The sequence below is a fragment of the Coffea eugenioides genome, chromosome 8, assembly GCF_003713205.1.
Source record: "Coffea eugenioides isolate CCC68of chromosome 8, Ceug_1.0, whole genome shotgun sequence".
In the NCBI taxonomy this organism is placed as follows: domain Eukaryota; kingdom Viridiplantae; phylum Streptophyta; class Magnoliopsida; order Gentianales; family Rubiaceae; genus Coffea; species Coffea eugenioides.
In genome coordinates this window covers 34,726,168-34,743,274 of record NC_040042.1, presented here as the reverse complement: position 1 = coordinate 34,743,274, position 17,107 = coordinate 34,726,168, and the positions used below count along the sequence as shown (strand labels likewise).

General features: G+C 35.7%; 1 long non-coding RNA gene across 2 annotated transcripts; it reads right to left on the bottom strand.

Moving 5' to 3' along the window:
• Nucleotides 1-12,291: 12,291 nt before the first annotated feature.
• On the bottom strand, nt 12,292-16,895 carry LOC113781052. 2 transcript variants are annotated; one of them, XR_003469549.1, is made up of 4 exons: nt 16,676-16,895; nt 15,759-15,955; nt 14,789-15,222; nt 12,292-12,651 (listed from the first exon to the last, which is right to left on the bottom strand). It is a non-coding gene; the product is annotated as an uncharacterized LOC113781052 (long non-coding RNA). The 2 variants fall into 2 exon arrangements; XR_003469550.1 differs by lacking the exon at nt 15,759-15,955.
• Between the last annotated feature and the right edge of the window lie 212 nt (nt 16,896-17,107).

Sequence of the window (17,107 nt, the reverse complement as noted above, 5' to 3'; positions counted from 1 at the left end):
AGAAAAATCATAAATTACATATTGAGTCAAAAAATATAATATGCAATGAAATATAATTATAAAAGATGATTAATCACTTTGCGTTTAATCTAATAGAATAAAAGATCTACTTATATCTGCTCATGCATTTTAGGAATGTTAAATTTTGTCGTTTAGTTTGAATTTGATCTTGATATGAGGGCAATCTACCTCATTATCTTGTCATATAAGTGAGATTTGAAAAATTAGCATACTTGAAGAAATCATTGCTAGTGGAATTTCGGTTCTTGCAAGCCAAATTCTTGGATTTATATTAATTCCAAAGACATATCATCATGAAAGCTCCACATTGATAAATCAATCAATTATGATTTATTGTATGATTTAGGACATTTAGCAAAGCATCTCCTTCTCGATAGGGGTTACAATCATAAAACATCAGTTTTTGACCTAGTTGCAAAGATATACAATAACTAACACGCTAATCTAGATGAATAATTACCTCAAAAAAAGTACTAAAACATCTTAATCTACTCAATTCAAGAAAACAATTAAAAGTAATGAAGTATGTAGACACCAAATTTTTGGTGTAATTTCATTTTTAGTTTTTTATTTGTCGAGTTCATTTTTAGTTTTTAGTGTCTAGTTTTATTTTTAAGTTTTTAGCATAGAATTTCTTGAAATGAAAAAAAGAGAAAAAGGAAAATCATGAAAAATGAAAAAATGAAGAGGAAAAGGAAAAAGGAAAATTTGTTCACAAAAATGTGTTTATTCAATCTTTGGGCACTTTAGTTATTTTTATTAAGTTATTTTGAGAAAAGAAAATGATGAAAAGTAAAAAAAATTGAAAAATTAAAAATGGCCATTTTTGTTTAGTTTTTTGTTTAAAGTTATTTTTGTTTTATTATTATTATTATTATTACTTGGTTTTTGTTAATTTGTTATTATTATTTATATTTTATCATTTCTGTATTTATTAAGTTGAAGGTTAAAAAAAAAAAAAAAAAAAAAGAGAAGAAACGCGACTTGCAAGCTGCGTTTTTGCAGCTTGCAAGGGAGGACCTCAGGCAGCCCCTTGGGCTGCAAATACAGGAAGAAAGGACGGAGGTTTTAGGGTTGAAGGGAGGATCATTTGATATATAAAGAAAGCAGCAGGACAGCCGCAAGGGAGGAGGATCGAAGAGGGTTTTGGGGAGAAAAGAAAACCACCGAGAGCAAAGAGAACCAACGGGGGATAAAGAGATTAACGGCAAAAGAAAAGGATGAGAGCTGAGTTTCAGGGGAGATTGGAGGGACAATCGAGGGGAGGTTTTTGAGTGAGTAGACGGCTGGAAATCTGGGGAGAAAGCTGCGGCAGAAGGAAAAGTCTTATGACAGCTAGGGTTACGGGCTGAGGGTTGAGAGGAGAGAAATCTGGAGAGCAAGAAAGAAACCATAGGAAGGAATCACGGCTGGGTTTTGAGAAGAAAATGACCAAGAGAGAGAGCTGGGGGTGACGTTGAAACAGAGGGCAGAGGGAGAGTAAGAAAGGGAGGAGAGAGAGAAGGAGTTTTCTGGTTTTGGGAAGACAGGCTTCGGGCAAGGGTGAAGCAAAGAGAGGAACAAGAGAAGCCGTGAGCTGGGAAAAGAAATTCTGCAGAATTTTAGAAAAGGTTGACTTTCAGCCAACTTTGAACGTGAATACCTCTTCCATCTGAGATTCTTTTAAGAAAATCTCAGGATCTGCTCAAGCTACAAAGTGAAAGGAACGATTTTTATTCAAAAATCTTGAAGAAAAAACAACTGCAAGATCACCGAATCTGTCCGTGAAAGAGCTTCCCTGACCCTGCCGCACCAGTTTCGACTTCGAACGAGAGCGCAGTAGAAACTCTTGCTTCGGCCCCCAGCAATTCAGGTGATCGTTCTTGCTTCTCCTTTTTTTGTTTTAACGCTGTATTCATGAGAACCCAAGTCCAAAAGACACGAATCTTGTGATATTTCATCTGACTCTTTGACTTTTATCATGGTTGCTGTCTTAATGTCTCGTTATTTACTGTTTTGTGGGGTTGGCGAAATTCTGATTGTTAAGCAATAAGAGGCGTAAGTCTCAAATTCTGCTGGCTTGGGGGTTTGACAGACTTGTTGTAGGCTGGATGATCGATGATTTATTAGTGGAGGTGTTTACTGATAAGTGAAATCCAGAAATTTGTGAATGTTGCAATACGTACCTTCAGATTTTCCTCTTGTGCATGCTCTGTGTGACAGCCCCACCTTCCCCTAAGGCGAACCAAAGGGGTTAGCGGACTGCCTGCCCAGCTCTCGCCAGGACTACGGTACAGTTAACGTCGTTCTATAACGTTCCGGAACATACCATTGCGCGCGCAAACAAGTCAGAAAACACAAAATAAAAAAAATGAAAATTTGCGCCGAAGATGAATAGTGCAGGACACGTCAGAATCCGGCCGGAATCTGGCCGGATTAGCGGCCGGATTCTTGGCCGGATTCTGTCCAGTGAGCAAACTCAATTTTTTTCAAAAGCACCACTCAATCCGGCCGGCAATCCGGCCAAGATTCCGGCCGGATTGTCTGGCCGGATACCGGCCAGTGAGCAACTGGCCGGGTTTCCAATTTTTCTCAGGCAATCCGGCCTTCAATCCGGCCAGTTTCTGGCCGGATTCCTGGCCGGATTCGCCACTGTTCATGCCCGCCAAAATTTTTTTTCTTTTCCAATTGAAAGTCGTGGTGATCCGAAATTCATCCAAACATGTACCAAACACATATATACAATGGAATCAACATTGTCAAGCCAAAATGGCATACCAAAACCATTCATTAAGAAGTACACCTTCGATTTGCCTATCAAAAGGAAATGAACCCGTTATACATTAGGGATTCATTTCAAGAGCTATACAAAAGACATTTACAAGCTCAGTATGGCAATTGACTATCCAGTCCATTTTCAAAAGCAATTATATCCCTGTAAGGAAAACAAATAGCACGGAATGAGCCAAAGCCCAGTGGTATACCACCCAATAAGCAATCAAAGTCATATAAGAATGAACCTTCATTTAAAGTGCACAAATAAGCAATAAAGCAAAATGGTAAAAGGATACGGTCGGCTCTCAAGAGCCCATTTCCACGCTTGCAATCTTGAACTAATCTCATTGACTCTCCGTCAATGTTAAAATACCAAACCGTAGACAACTCTTTACTTCCATTCCTTCCACCCAACATACCCCAACCGGGCCCGCACTCCATTTCAGTAGCTTTTGGTAATACTCGAGTTTACCGGAACCAAGGGTCTCATTACCACAAGGTTCCCCAGTACAGTCCCCGTGGCATGATAATTTTCACGACCAAGCCCTCGCCGGCTCGATCCAATTAACTACCATACGGGGTTGAGCTCATAAATGCAGTAAAGCCATTGGATACTCGTCCAACGACACCAAATCAGTTTCCATGAATGGAATGCAGTATCTCATATATCCAGTGCAGTATTTCAGTAAAACAATCAATAGCCATGAATAAAATCACAAGGGGTGAGAGCGATCAAGTACACCCTCACCTCAATCATTTCCAATAACCAAGTAAGCCTTCAAGGCATCCAATACACATAGCACAAAGCCACATTATAACAAGTAAGTGAGTAGTATACTCACCAAGCAAGTAAGTGGTTTTTCATGTACCACGATCACCAAGCCGTCGAGTACTACCTTCAAGCCCTAGAACATGTAACACATACAATGAGACTCGAGAACGAGTCACCAAACAATGCTAAACACAACCCCAATAGGGTTTCATATGCATAAGTAGGCATGATAGCAAACCAGAAATTAGAAAATGGCCTTCGCTTAAGCCTTGATGGAAAAACCGTGTTTGAGCGTATAATGCGGTAATGGCGTCAATTTCACTAAGGTTATCGGTTGGGGGTGTAAGGACCCCTTTTCGAAGCTATGAAACAGGGCTACAACAATGTAGAAGGGCACTCAATCCAGTTCCTAGCTTAACTAGGTCAAAATTGCAAAATACTAAACCAGAATTACCAAAACAGGTTTGCAAAACACAGAAAACTGTAATCGATATATCTCAGTCCATACAAGTCCAAATGCCGAAATTCCAAAGGCATACATTAGCTAAGACATTCAGTTATATTTCATCAGAAGACAACAACTTCAAAATCCAAACCAAAACCAGTCAAAATGGCCAATCACTATCGCAGTTTTCGCATTCTGTCCAAAGCAGAACAGCTACAGTAATTTCGTCATAACTCATTCTACATTAATCCAAATGACCTGAAATTTTACAGGCATCTCCATCACATCAATACCTACAACTTTCATGTTTTGAGCAAAGTCTAATTCGGCCTCTAACCTAGTGATCTAAAACCGGACAGAATTGGGGATTTTCAAACCCTAACTTTCCAATTTTCCATCCAAATCCAAAATTAGTTGCATTTATCCACATTTCACATCCACTAGAGCCATTATAGTCCATTGCCAATCATCAAAGATGGCCACAACATCATTTCATATGAAACCAGAAAAATTCCCAAGAAAATAGAAAACTTCACCAAATCACTTCAAACCAAGATAAAACCAGAAATTTCAGCACTTCACTCACTAATAAGCATAATTTAAGCTTCATAAGGTGTAAGAGGGTGTTCAAGCTTCACTTACCAAGAAACAAGAGAGAGGGGGTTGTTGAACACCTTAAACCTTCAACCAAGCTTCACTAAACAACTTACTAGCACTAGAAGGTAAGATTGTATGGAATGGAATTGGATGTAACCAATGTTTTTGGTTGATTTGCACCAAGTAGAAGCTTGAAAATTGAAGAAATCTCCTTCCTTTCTTGCTCAAGGTGGCCGGCCAACAAGGAGAGAAAAATGGTGAATTTTGTGCATTTTTTTTGATATATAATTCTTTGGTCAAAAAAGTCAAGAAATTGAATAGTGATTCTTAAAAGGTTTCCAATGAGGAGGTGACACTTGTCACCTCCATAAATGCATTCTTATCTTTCTTTCCCCTCTCACATCAATCACTTCACACATTCTACTTATCACTTAACATCCGATAAATTTTCCACAGTATCCGAAACTTACACTTAATGGCCGAATTTTTCCGAACTTTTCGCACTAGTGGGTCCCACGTCCACTATTCACTCTTAATTTTCTAAAAATTCTCCAATGCTAGAAAAATCATCTTAAAACTATAATTGCTCATAAAATCCACTAAGAAAATATTTCTAAGCCAGAAAATGCAGAAAACATGCAATTAAGGGGAAATAAACCCTAGGAAAATAGTAGGGTTTACGGGTTCTCACACTCTGGATTGTATGATCCTGGAAAATACATTGCAGTTTGTTGAACCAGAAACTCACGGCCTTGTCTTGTTGCTTTCTTCCATTTTCGGTTCCAAGTTTTGCTGATTTTATTAGACAATGATTCCAGCATGTTCCTTCTTGCATGAATGTGTTTGATTTGAATAAAGAATAGGCATGAACATGGTTACAAGGAAAGAAATATGCTGAAGTTATAAAATGTTGCAGCAGTTTTGCCAAGGATGAAGCTCATCCGCATGTTTCCCTTTGCTGTTTTCTTTTCCCTTGTCTGCGTTGGGGGTGAATACTTACCTGGGTTATGCTTTTAAATGATACAGCAGCAGGGGCTGTCTTTCTTTGACTCCTTATAATAAATCTTGTTTTTTTCGGGGAGGGATGGTGCAGCAAAACCTGCCGCAACAAGCTCGAAATCTTTAGTTTGTTGCAGCAGGACCTGCGGGTATTCATGACAGCTTCGGCTGAGTTGCATGAGCTTTTGGGGGGGATGTTTGCTGCTATTTTTGTTGCATATTCAGCTGAGTTGTGTTAATCAAGGTGTCCAGATGCTAAATGACGTTAAGTGGTAGTCTTTGCTGGTTTGGTTTGAAGTTTACATGAAACCTGCATTTGAAAGCTTGAAAGTGCATAACTCTAAATGAATATTGCCGCAGGCTTCATTTTTTTCCCTTCTTGAGCTTGGAAGCAAAGTACAGCAAGCTCCATTGCTTGCTGAAATTCAAAACCATTGATGCTTTTTGCTAATATTTTCCGTTTGTTTGAATGAAGCTGCTAAGCTTTCTGTTTCTTTTGGCATGAATGAAGTTGTTTGGTTTGGAAGAACCTAACCAAAGTTGTGATTTAGACACTTGAGTTTGAGGAAAATTGCAGCTGGTCTCATTTCGTTTGAAGAGTATAAAAACATTGCAGACTCAAGTTCTTACGTGATTGCATGAAATGTGCATGCATGTTTCAAAGGAAATTTGCAATTTGACCCCCCAAGTTCCCTTTTTCTTCACTATGGCCCAGTCAATTGAATGATTTCATCAATTTAATCCTTAGTAGTTTTAATTTTTGCAATTCATTGCTTGTTTGTTTCAATTAACTACCATGCTTTGTTTAAATTGCACTTCATGCATGAATTTAAGAGCTTTATGACCATGCAAGCCCGTCTTTGCATGTTTTCTTTAATTTTGGCAAATAAATTGGTACCTTGACCATTTCTTTTATTTTGGAGGATAAATAAGTGATTTCACTTCATTGGACCCCAATTTCAAGGGAGGTACACTCTATCCCTCATTTGCACTACATTTGACCTTACGTGCTCCTACGTGTTATGTGAATATGCATGTCTACGTTGCTTTCCTTACCTCCTTGCGTGCATTTACTTGCTTTCACTTTTATTTAAGTTTTTATGGGGTATGTGTACACCTCTTGGCTTGTAATAGATAGGGCTCGGAGAGCATCTGGTCCATTTCCCTTTCCCCTTTTGCTTTTCATGGGGTATGTGTACACCTCTTGGCTTGTAATATATAGGGCTCGTAGAGCATCTGGTCCATTTCCCCTTCCCCTTGGTTGCTTGCTTTTGTTGTTACATGTTTAATTGCTTTATTAGGCTCTTGCATCTAGTCGAGCATGCTAAGTGCTATGTGCTATGTGTTTACGAGTGTTTTGGCATGTCTACTTGCTTTCATAGCCATGAATGAATGGAATGGATGAATGTGCGTCACCACACTAGTCCAACGCTAGTTGTGGCTCATTATTTCATTAGGAATTCATAGAAAGGGCTAGTCCAACGCTAGACCCAATAGGATTTTTCCTTTGTTTTTTCATTAATGCATTATTTGCCTGTTCACTACATATCATGCATTTTTTCTTAGTTTTATCATCTGGCATGCTCCTCGATTCCCCTTTCCCCTCACTTTAGGTTTTGCATCTCATACTAGTTATAGGGTTCATTTGCTTGAGAGTCCCCTTCAGATAAGGGAAACGAGCGAGTGTGGCTACTCGATAGCCTTAGCACGCTAGTTTTGCCTTCTAATCAAAGGGAAAATCAAAGTCGAAAAGTTAGGAGTCCACCCCCGTACCCGACTTGTTGCATTCCACTAGGGTCATACTTTCATTTTTATCACCTACATACTCTCTTAAACACATTTGTTTCACATTTCTCAAACCATACTTTCCCACTACATTTTACCTATCACTTGCTTATTTTCACTTCACAAATGAAATTCCACTTTACCTTATATATCTATTATTCTATTTTCATACACTTGCACACGAGAAACACTTGAACTTTATACAATTTCACACAAGCACCTTGCATTTACATTTCTTGCATCTTTCATACACTTTCACACTTGCACACTTGAATTTGAACTCTCATTTGCATTAATCGACCTCTATGAGGTATTCCTTTGTTGGCCGCCACAATTCATGTGGTTTGGGACCAAAAGCCTCACAAGAGACATCGTAGAATTTAGGATTGCATTTTTTTTTTCCGTTTTGCATTCATATAGTCATATCCAACGTGCGAACATACATTGGGTAGAAAACTAGGAAAGGTAAGGTTAAGTCGCGCAACTAGCCTTGGCTAGGTCAAAGGGGTGCCTTGGATTCTATCCTTGCCTTCCCCTTTGTCAAACGTGACTCCCGAACCTTTTTCTTTGGCTTACGTGGACTAGGAGTCGTTTTTAAAAGGGTTTTTTACTACTTGTCTTTAAAAAACACTTTTTGGGTGACTTGGTACACCCTAAATCTATACCAAGTGGCGACTCCGTTTTTATATTTAAAAACCCTTTTTAAATTTCATTTGGCCAAATCGTCGCTTTCCAAAGTCCCATGGCCTTTTTATTTTCCTTTTCACACGTTCACATATTCTACACTATTCACACACACCACACCCATCATTTCAAAAAAATGGGGCGCGACAAAGTACATACTTTAGATTTGCAGCCAAATAGTTTTAAGTAGATAGTTAAACATATTGACAAATCAAATGAAGTGAAAAATTGCCTAAATGGAATCATCAATAAGGTAGCAAATGATTTGAAAATTACCGTAACTAATAGTTAAAACAACAAAAGAAGTTGATGCAATCTATTAATGAAAAAATTTATGATGACAAACTTATTCTAAACCACAAATAACAATTAACAAATGTGATCTCCTCCCTATCAAGCCTATCTAACATGGGCAATTGAATTAAAACACTTAAAAAAGTATTGCACATACAACTTGCAAGATTACAAATTTCTTACAACCAAAAAAATAGATTAGCTAAAGAAAACATACCTATTGAGAAAGATGTTGCAAAATGGGAAAGAGTAGTAGCTAATATAGCAACATCTGAATTCAATAGACTACATGGTTGTAGTGGAACAAAGTTATAGGTAAATGAAATGAATTTGAATAGATGGGGGTTACTATGGTAACAGTCAAGAAACCAAACTTCTCTACTAATCAGCATTAATTGTGTCTTAACATCTATATATCATAAGTTTGCAAATAACTGTTGAGAAAGGCTTTAAGAAATTAAGAGACTTGGATGTTAATACAATTAAATGATTAAAAGAATTTTTATGTAATTCCACTAAAACACAAGCTGAATTCAATTGTACCTAATATTGAATTGGATATCAAATACTGTCGCATGTTAAACTTACCCGTAACTTTAAATGTCTGAGAGGACATTTAAGTAATTATAAAAAAAAACCAAATCAGCTATAATGATTCATATTTAATACTCCAATTGCACTTCAAATACTCTCATATTCTCAAAATAGCCACATCCTTGCGGTTGAAATCTTTGCCCATCGAATACTGTCACATGTTAAACTTACCCATAGCTTTAAATGTCTGAGAGGTCATTTAAGTAATTATAAAAAAAACCAAATCAGTTATAATGATTCATATTTAATACTCCAATTGCACTTCAAATACTCTCATATTCCCAAAATAGCCACATCCTTGCGGTTGAAATCTTTGCCCATCGAATACTGTCACATGTTAAACTTACCCATAGCTTTAAATGTCTGAGAGGTCATTTAAGTAATTATAAAAAAAACCAAATCAGTTATAATGATTCATATTTAATACTCCAATTGCACTTCAAATACTCTCATATTCCCAAAATAACCCCATCCTTGCGGTTGAAATCTTTGCCCTAAACTCATTCTTATATAGTATAAGGATTTAGATGTTACACATAATAGTAGATGAGATCTACTACTTATATAAGAGACTTAATATATGATAATCTATGATCATATTAACGATGTCCTATATTGTAAATACTATAACTAAAAATATTTAAAAATAAACCTTAATAGTAATTGATTAAATCTCATCATCATAACCTTTTTTATTTCATCAATTAGATTTACTCTAAAGACATTATTATTCAAATGTAAGACATGCGTAATCAAAATAATAAAGATGTCATTCATATGAATGCACTAATATAAGAGTACAAAACAAATCCCTGAAAGTAGATTAGTTTTAGAACATACATACTAATTAATGCTGCAAAAAAATCTGTTCATTTTTTATAGGGTGCATATTAGCGAGCGAAATTGTAAATATTTTTTTTTGTAATTTTGGCTAAATATTACATTATTAAATTGATTCTACTTAAGTTTGGCAATTGATATTGATTGTAGAACTTTGGAGCGAAAAAGAGTAAAAAAGGGATCGTGAAGAAACTTTTCAGCAGAGGACTCCTGACCTGATCAGCGTGAGAACGCCTAAGTCAAGTATCTAAGTCCGGAAGTTCAAGATCCTAATCGACAAAGGAGTTTTCTATTTCAAATCAACTTCTAATTGGGTGCTTGGCTAGAGTGGGCAGACTCTTACTCTTATCAATTTGTATCGCCATCTAGTTAGGAAAGAGTTATGCACTTTTCCTAGGAGGAGTAGGGATCAATATCTTTTTAGGAGATTGATAAGTAGAAACAAAAAACGGATTAGGACGTCTCCCTCTGGCTTTTAGTTGGCTATTGGTCTTCGCAATAAAAAGGAGACGAACTTCTCTTTTCTTTTCTTTTTTTTTAATAGACAAACGGTGTATGCAACTTTCATCAAGGAAATTGCGTGGACTCTTCTCAATGAAGAGCAATTAATTTTCTTATTTTAGTCAAGGGTAACGAAGGATTTGGTTCAACTACAACTATAAAATTGAATTATATTTATCTATTTCTTTTATTCGTTAATATTTATATGTTTCCTGATTTGATTTCTCATTGTTGTTTGAATATCAATGGTCCAATATTTAATTCCACTTAACAATCTAATGCCAATTAAGATAGTTAAATTCGTAATTATTTAATTATTTTAAATTAGTGGTAATTGGCATGATTGATTTCATATTAGGGAAACATATAATATAATCTAAATAAACCCTCATAGCATGTTTGTTGATTAGAACAGGGTTTCTCTAGTTTTTAATGCACTCAGAAAATTAAATTCCATAGTCATACCTAGGATTATTTCTTGATTAGGAAAACGGTTAACAGGTGTACCTTAACTATCAGCACAATAAGGAAAAACTAATTGTCATCGCTTGTTTGGTAATTATAACTTATTTATTAATGAATAAATGAAATTATCATTGATGAGCAGTTGTGTGAACCACTTTCGAAGTTTTCTCCTTAGCTAGAGCTTGCTTATTATTGATTTAAATTTAATTTCCATCAGGTTAATTGTTTTTGTTTACGTTGATTATTTATTTTAATTTTCCAAACCCCCCATTTAATTCTTACTTGGAAGGAAGCTAATTTCTCCTAATTCCTGTAGAAACGATCCTTCTTACCACTATACTCAATAATATATATTTTTTGAATAGAATTTTATTATTTCACAAGTTGGACACCTATCAATTTTAAAGTTTACACTTGAAGGAGACTCTTAATTGGTTATTCAGCTCCTGAATAGTGACGATGATGATTTTTCAAGAATGGGACCAGTAGTAGAGTATATTCCAAAGGTTTTTGTCTGATGCTACAGATATGGATCTAAATCCGAGGCAAAAATAGTAGCTCCTGAATTGGCTTGTTACGCCAAATCTTGTAGCTTTGTTGAATTCCATAGCTTAATTCTTTAGCTTTGTTGAATCTTATGGGATTCACCTCCATGTTTTGTCAAGAAACATCTAAAAAAACCAACATCTAAATACTGTGTTCGCTGTAATAGTGATTATTAGGCACACCTAAAAAAATCCCAGGGAATTGCAAGTGTTTCATTGCATTAAAATTTGAAATAATTCTATTGGTGGATATCAAAATAATGAGGAGGTACCATATCAGAGACGGGGATGACATGGGAGCAGTAGGGGCAATTGCCCATACTGACCGGATCTAAGTTTATAATTTATCTGTAAGATTTTATCACTTTGCCCCCATTGTTAGTGTATATTGTCCCCATTACCAAAATGCATATGCTTTAAGCCTTCACTTATAAAACTTTGCGGGAGTATAATTTTGAAAAAACATGCTGCATTTTGCTTATATTGTTACCTATTCAGGCTGGAAATAGGAGAACAAACAAGTATTGACAGTTTTGTTCTTGAAGATTTTTGATATTTGTTGATTGGTATAACTTCACATGTTAAGTTTGCCTCCACTGAGTTACTTTTGTAGCTTTGCTCCTGTACCAGATTTGTTTCTAGGGAAACAGTTGGGATCATTTTGGTGGATGGAATAAAAATAGGGGACAAAACTTCTCTCCAAGAAATCTAAAGTAGGTATTCTGATTAATAACTAAATCAAGCTGCAATTTCGAGATGTCTAAACCTCAAACAAGATTCTCTCCTTGAAAGACACCAATTTTGCATGACTACAAAACTATCAATAGATTAGGTTGACTATCATCAACAAAACTAGTTAAACGAAAAGGTACTAAGATGAAATGGTTCGTTCATTCACAACATTATGTGGCGTAAACTTAAACAAGTTAAATCTAAAAATTTTAGAAACCAAAGAAATTGATCAATTGAAGACTAAGGATCCCTTATATGTATTTCAATACAATTTCCCTTGTAAATAGCAATTCATTTGATTGGACGATGGCCCGAATTGAACGTACATTATATGGTGAACGATGAATACAAGCACAAGAGTAAAATGAACAACATCAAGAAAAATACATATCAGCTTAAAACTTGACACTACTGCATATGATTTCTCACATGCTTTATTATCGAAGGCACCCGACAAATCCCTTGGTTCTACAAGAAATGAGATTAAGGCGATAACTATGGAGAAACTAGACAACGTGACGGATGAGAGTCAGTTAAAGTTGAGTCCAGAGTTGTTATCAGTGCTTCAGCTGGTAGGACTCTTGGGGTTTCTACCTTTGCTATTGCTCCTTCTTCAATGACCACTGCAAATCAATTTGCAGGTTCAATTTAGTAGTAAAAGCTACACCAATTATATTGATTAACATGTATGTGTTTTTCGTTTTTTGCTCATGTATTATTTAGTGCGTCCAAAAGAGATCTATAATGTTAATGGTTGAGGCTTCAACCATTTAGAATGTCTAATGTCCCTGTAGTGCATGAGCAGTTTCTATGTATTCACACAAAAATATTCAAAAGTAATTAGTTGTTACTCGTAAATTTTGATAAGATTTAGCAATTTAAGATTAAACAAAATTGAGCTTGATAATGGTTATTAGGTCTCAACAGTTATTGAACTCCGAAGCAATTGTACAAATGAGCCTTGATGAGTTTAACAAACTATTCGCAAGCTCGGCTCGTTTAGAAAATGAGTTTAATTTGATGTTTGACCCGACTCATTTAATTAAACAAATGAGCCAAACTTGAATTTATACTATCCAAATCGAATTGAACTTACCAGTCACTCGTTCGTTTAACAGTTCTAATCAAATCAGGGTACATTATAGGGGAAATGACATGTTTCATCCTTCACATTTCGTAAAAATATTTTTTTCGTCCCTCACATTTAAAACGAAGCAAATTGGTCCTTCACATTTAAAAACTCAAGCTTCTACATCCTAGAAATAAACTCTCAGTTGTGAATCAAACCATCTAATAACCCGATTACAAATTTTGGAGGTAGAATTGGTAGATCACTCGCAAAAACATATTTCCAACAAATAAATTAAGCAATTAAAAAATCTTAATTAAAACCCATTTGTTTCTTCAAAAAAATGAAATAGTGCTAAAGCTCTCAAGCACTAAACCCTTAGTGCAACAAAACTGAGGAATATGTCTAAGGGTTTAGTGCTTGAGAGTTTTAGCACTATTTCGTTCTTTTGAAGAAGCAAACGGGTTTTAATTAAGATTTTTTAATTGTTTTAATTTATTTGTTGGAAATATGTTTTTGCAAGTGATCTATCAATTCTATCCCCAAAATTTGTAACCGGGTTGTTAGATGGTTTGATTCACAACTGAAAGTTTATTTCTAGGATGTAAAAGTTTGGGTTTTTAAATGTGAAGGACCAATTTGCTTCGTTTTAAATGTAAGGGACGAAAAGAATATTTTTACGAAATGTGAAGGACGAAACATGTCATTTTCTCTACATCATATGGTGAAGGCAATTACAAGCAAACGATTAAAATGACTCAAAATCAAGAAAAATACATATTTGCTTAACACACAAGACCACATTAAGCACGGGTGATTTGTCTTTTACTAATTTAGTTTTATTAATTTTGTATTTTTGCCTTTATTTAATTTGATTAGTTAGATTAATTTCCTACCAATCCCCCATTTTATTTATTGTTTCTTTAAGAAAATAAATCACCCAATCCCTGTTAATATGACCCTACTCACCATTATATTCCAATTATATTTTTAGAGTAGGAATTTTATTTTTCGCTAGTTTGACACCCAACAACCACTCTATCTCCTGACTCCATCCATAAACTCCTCTATAAAGAAAACAAACAATTACTAACTTCTAAGAAATAAAAAATAAAAGAAAACTTTGAGAAAACTTCTTCCTTTCTCATATGCGTACGTCTCATTTCGGCTGTTACGACACTCTCTCAATTCACTTTTTCCATATAACAAATCATCCATTTTATTTAAATATCTAATGATGTGGAATAATAAAAATAAGCTAGACTATATGGGCTTTTATTCATGACATAATATTAAACTTTTTTAAAAAATAATATTAAATTTAGGAACATAATAATAAATTCCTGTCCTTAGATCTAGACAAAGGTCTTTGCTGGATATATACTAATTTTTAAGATTGGTAACAACATGCCAAGGCAACAATCATCTGAATAGTGGTGACAACCACTTCAACACAGTTATCATACACAAGAAATTTGAATCTGCTGGAAAATCTGTATTTTCCTCGCTTGCCAGATAGAATGGACTATTATAGTTAATGCCAGCCTCTTAATTTTATGAGCAAAAGAATTTGAGATACAGTGCTTAGACCACCACTCAACTTCATTTGATCAAGTTCTATCTCTTCCGTATATCAATTATCAAACATAGCTGTGGAATTGTAGTAATCGAATAATAATTGTATGCAGTACCTGAATTGATCCGACACTCGAGCACTGGTCCCAAAATTCTGCAGAAGCACATCAATTTATGATGGACCAGGAAGCACAATAATTTAGAATGGACCAGGACGGATGGACGGTTCCCAGGTCCATTCTAAATTATTGTGCTTCCTGGTCCATCATAAATTGATGTGCTTCTGCTGAATTTTGGGACCAGTTTTCGTAAACGATTGGAAGCCAGTCCTCCCTGTGCGTTCCGTGTTTTAGTAGAATGTCGATGCAAAACTAGCCACGCCTTAATTTCTTCTAGTTGTTCTCTACTAGCATGCCTTTCATTTATGATACGCAGCCATTATTCAGCCTCTGGGGATTCGAGTTTGTTGGCCATATCAATCATCATCCTTCAGCATCGATGTTGCAGGATAGAGGAGAATTCTGAGTAGCACTGGAGAAAATTGGGAGTCCTGCACGGAATGGAGTTCTTCAATGAACATCTTTTCTTAGATGCGATAGAGTTTATTGTAGAGTTAATCAGTATTGGTAACTCTTTAGTAATTTGACAACGTGTGGGTTTAGTGGTCGTTTCGTCCTCTGCTACTTTGTAAGAGTAGCATGCTGCTACTAGCTAGTGACTTTTCTTATTTTATCAATAATATCAATTCGGGTACTACATACTATAATTATTGGTTTACTATAATTCCATAGCTATGTTTTATATATAGAAGACATACAAGTGTCCAAAAAAAAAGTTGAGAAGTGTTCAAGTGTCAAAACGGAAGTGCATATTAAGCTAGAATCTCAACATGCATGCACTTTGGTAGGACTCTTGATTGAGGCTTTTAAAGAGTTGTTATCAATGCTTCAGCTGGTCGGACTCGAGGCTTCCGCCTTTGCTATTGCTTCTCCTTTCCTTCACGCTAGATTCCTTTCCTTTCCTCCTCCGAATATTGACTCGAATTGACACTAACGCCATCCTACACCTAAAACTGACTATTCTTACCTCGTTTCTATAGAATTTTGGGAACGGTCCACCCTAAATTATTGTGCTTCCGCCTCCTTTGATCGCCCAGACTCCCATTGGCAATTCATGGGCGCCTCACACCTAACGCCTTTCAAAACCAGTCCAGAGCTGTTATCAATGCTTCAGCTGGTACGGTAGGACTCTTGAGGCTTCCAGCTTTGCTATTGCTTCTCCTTCTATGGCCAGTACAAATTAATTTGCAAGTTCAGTTCAATAATATAAGCTACACCAATTATATTGATTAACATGTATGTGTTTTTCTTTTTTTACTCATGTATTCTTTGATGTGTCCAAAAGAGATCTATATATTAATGGTTGAGGCTTCGACCATTTGAAATGTCTAATGTCCCTGTAGTGCATGAGCAGTTTCTATGTCTTCACACAAAAATTTTCAAAAGTAAGGAGGTGTTACGAGTAGACTTTGATAAAATTTAGTAATTTAAGATAAAATAAAATATATAAGCTTAATAATAGTGATTAGGTTTCAATTGTTATTGAATTTCAAAGTCAACGTGTCCGTGCTTGTTTAGTGTGTTTGTGGTAGTGGTGAAATCAGAAGTTGGGATTTGTAAGGCAATACAAGTACAAACTGTAAAAGAAGTTGGGATTTGTAGGGCAGTACAAGTAAAAATTGTAAAATTAAGGGGACACTTACATTTTTTTTGTCAAAAAACTCAGGTTGAGGAAGTCTAACATTTACAAGGATATAATTGAGCATTTTTAAGATTATGGTGGGATATGAAAGAATTTCTTGAATCTTAAGAGGAGCAAAGTCTAACCATCACAAATGAAGGGGATCGATGCAGAAATTTTTAACTTAATTTTTGTGTGCATGCAGGAGAGAGACTTACCTGAAGCAATCTTAATTTTTGTGTGCATGCAGAAGAGAGACTTACCTGAAGCAATCACAAGGAATTTTGAAGATTTCTCTATTTCTTCTCAATGCTGAATTTTCGAGCCGCAAATGACTAGCTAGAGATCTTCTGAGTGAGCAAGTTTAACGGTTCGGATCACAGTTTAGAGGCCAGTATAAATAGGGCAGAGCAGGAACGTTAAAGCTTGTAGGTACTACTGGGGACGCTTCCTTCAATGCCCTCAATAAGTGTAAATACGCATTTAATGTTTCGCACGATAGATTACAGGGGATTTATCTATTAAATAGAACTCCCGTCCTCAATTGTTTAAGCAAGAAATAGTGGTTGGTGAGTGCGAGGTATGCATATAAAATTAAATTCAATTTACAGTCAAATATTGCATTTATAAATTGCTAAATATTTAGCATGCGATTTTTTGCAAGTATATAAATCGTGATTGAGTATAGAGTATTA